The 3452-nt window shown below is 46.0% G+C and overlaps 2 pseudogenes; one reads left to right on the top strand and one right to left on the bottom strand.

Moving 5' to 3' along the window:
• Positions 1 to 475: 475 nt before the first annotated feature.
• LOC100760132 lies at positions 476 to 1134 on the top strand (annotated as a pseudogene).
• Positions 1135 to 3025: 1891 nt separating this feature from the next.
• Positions 3026 to 3168, bottom strand: LOC113835318 (annotated as a pseudogene).
• Positions 3169 to 3452: the final 284 nt, after the last annotated feature.

Here is a 3452-nt window from a genome sequence, read left to right as displayed (position 1 = left end):
GGGAGGGGCTTTGGAAATGAGCAATGTGCAGGTGGATGATTTAAAGTCAGCCTTAATGATGATTAATGAGCCCACTAAAAGCCCTATCCTATGTGACCTTTATCTATTTAATTTTTTGAGACAGGGTTTCTCTGTGTAGCTCTGGCTGTCCTGGAACTCACTCTGTAAACCAGGCTGGCCTTGAACTCACTGAGTTTCACCTGCCTCTGCCTCCCTGAGTGCTGGGATTAAAGGCATGAGTTACCACAGCTCGGCTTGCAACTTTTTAAAAATATTTACTTAATTGTATATCTGTATGTCTGTGTGTGAACATGAGAGTGGGTGGCCACAGATACCAGAAACGTCAGATCCCCCTGGAGCTAGATCCCCCGTGAATCATAGGCAGTGGTGAGCTGCCCTATATGAGTGCTGGGAACTGAGCCCAGGTCCTCTGCAAGAGCAAGATATCCTCTTAACTGCAGAGTCATCTCTCCAGCCTCACAATGCAGGAGATGAAGCCATCAGATTCAAGAACAGAATAGCTCTACCCCGGGAGCAGCTCTCCTGCCTTGGCCCCTCACCCCCGAAAATGTATGCCTGCTCCAAGTTCATCTCTATCGGCCCCTTGATCAGGAACACCGCTCAGCTGCTGAGTCGTCCCCTGTCTGCAGTGGAGTTGAATCGACCACAGACATAGACGGATGAGGGCCTCAGCAGCTTGGCAGCCCCTCGTCCTCCGACCTCACTCATCCCTAGACGCAGCTTCCAAACCAGTGTCATTTCCAGAGACACCGACAAGTTCATTGGGGCTGGGACTGCTAAAGTTGGGGTGGCTGGCTCTGGGGCTGGGATTGGGACTGTTTTGGGGAGCCTCATCATTGGTTATGCCAGGAACTCTTCTCTGAAGTAACAGCTCTTCTCCTACGCGATTCTGGGCTTTGCCCTCTCAGAGGCCATGGGGCTCTTTTGCCTAATGGTGCCTTTCTCATCCTCTTTGCCATGTGAAGCAGCTGTCTCCACTTCCACCTCCCATAGTTCTTTTGTGTCCCGTCTGCCCTGTGTGTTCCTTTTCCTGTCCCTCCCCAGGAAGTCTGGGGAAAGTGCTTGGCTCAGGGTTTGACAGAGAGAAGACAAATAAATATTGTATTAATAAGAGAAAAAAGAACAGAATAAAGAGTGTTATTTATTTATTTACTTATTCTTATTTTATGCACATGGACATTTTGCCTGTATGTATGTTTGTGAACCACATGTGTGCCTGGAGCCTATGAAGGCCAGACGAGGGCTTGGATTCCCTGGAACTGGAGTTACAGATAGTTCTGAGCTGTTTCAACACTGAGTCACTTCTCTAGTCCCTATTTAATTATTAAGACAGGGTTCCACTGCAGATTAGCATGGAATTTACTATGTAGTCAAGGCTGGCCTCAAACTCCCCACCCTGCTTCCACCTCTAAGTGCTAGGATTACATGGTGCACCATCTTGCCTGGTCTGAAAGAAGAAAAAGAAGTATCTCACCTGTTGCTGGACAGAGAAACAGACACTTTTTGGCACAGATTTCCCAGTGCCCATATTTCCTCCCCTCACCTGGAACTGATCTGATCCTGTCACCGTCCCTTTTGCCCCTTCCCTCCTCTCTTCTTCACTTAGGAAATATTTTTTCAAAACTATCCTTCTAGATTTCAACCTGAGTCTCTTCCTATCTAGTCTTGCATTCTCTCTTTCTATTCATCCACCATTTCACTTGTTCACTTAATGATCAAGAGTTATTATATCCCTGTTACATATTTATATATTAGAATAATTGCTTGAGATTCTAAAGAGAGAGAGAGAGAGAGAGAGAGAGAGAGAGAGTGCCCGAGAGTCGTGTATATACGTAGCATGGGTGTGTAGTATTACAGAGGCCAGAAGAGAACATCAGCAGTCCTGCTTTTCACCCTCCAGCTTACTCCCTTGAGGCAGGGTCTCTCATGTAACCTGGAGGTAAGCCAGCAACCCTAGTGGTTCACCTGTCTCAGCCCCCTATGGGCGCTGGATTGTATATGCAGTCACACCTGGCTTCTAATACAGATGGTAGAAATTCTAACTCAGGTTCTCACACTTGCTCAGCAAGCGCTCTTACCCACTGAGCCATCTCCCCAGCCCCTTCCGAAGTTTTTTTTTTTTTTCCTCTTTAAATTTTATTTATTGTTGTTGTGGGGAGTAGGGTGCACATATACCATAATGTGGGGTGCAGCAGAAAACAGCTTTCAGAAGTTGATTCTCCCGCTGGGTGGTGGTGGCGGCAGCACACCTTTAATCCCAGCACTGGAAGGCAGAGGCAGTCGGATCTCTGTGAGTTAGAGGCCAGCCTGGTCTACAGAGTGAGTTCCAGGATAGCCAGGGCTGTTACACAGAGAAACCCTGTCTCAAAAAACAAACAAAAAAACCAAAAAGAAGTTGATTCTCTACTTGCACTGTGTGTTCTGGGCATGAGACTCTAGGGTTGCATGGCAAGTGCCTTTACCACCTTGCCAGTCTTTGTTCTGAAGTATATATATATATATATATATATATATATATATATATATATATATTATGTATATATTGTTCTGTCTGCATGCACCAAGGCCAGAAAAGGGCACCAGATCTCATTACAGATGGTTGTGAACCACCATGTGGGTGCTAGGAATCAAACTCAGGACCTCTGGAAGAACAACCAGTGCTCTTAACCACTGAGCCATCTCTCCAGCCCCATGTTCTGAAGTTTTATAAGACATACTTCCTAGCATGGCATGAGATACATGCCTATAATCTTAGTACTTCGGAGGTTGAGGCAGGAAGATTGCTATGAATGAAAAGTCAGTCTGAGCTGCAGTGTGAATTCTAAGCCAGTTAGCAAACCTACAGTGTTAGATTCTGTGTCAAAGAATCAAAATATTTTTTTTTTAAAAAAAGCATGTTTTCTGGATGGCTTTCCCTCAGCCAGGGACTGAACCTAGGACTTCATGCTTGTCTGTCAAGTGCTCTATTACTGAGCTTCATCCCTGAGTGATAGCTGAAAGCTGTCTAAAACTGTACTCTGTGCATCCCTGAGTCCAGGAATGTATTACAACAATACCTTAACAGTATGTGTGTTATTAAACCCAAGGACCCAGGGGCTTCTTCCATCTTTGTCAAGGAAGTGGAACTTCTCTCCTTTCATATGGCACAGCACTGTGTTTCCCATTTCTAAGAAGCTTACAGTCCACTGGAAGAGGTAGCAAAATAAGCAAACACAAGCCACACTCGTGCGAGATATGGTGGGATCAGTAGCAGGTGTCTATACTGCATGTGAGGGACTCCAGGAGAGGCTGAGGAAGGCTGGGCGTAGAGAATGATACTGATCTAGAAGTCAGCCAAGGGGATGAGAAAGAGAAGATGGACCATTAGACAGCAGGGATGGGTGCAAAGCAGGATCAGACAGCTCTGAGCAGCTACCTAGGATGAGTTCAGC

The sequence above is a fragment of the Cricetulus griseus genome, chromosome 4 (assembly GCF_003668045.3).
Source record: "Cricetulus griseus strain 17A/GY chromosome 4, alternate assembly CriGri-PICRH-1.0, whole genome shotgun sequence".
Taxonomy (NCBI): domain Eukaryota; kingdom Metazoa; phylum Chordata; class Mammalia; order Rodentia; family Cricetidae; genus Cricetulus; species Cricetulus griseus.
Note: the sequence above shows the minus strand (reverse complement) of the source record. Positions and strands in the feature narration are given on the sequence as shown.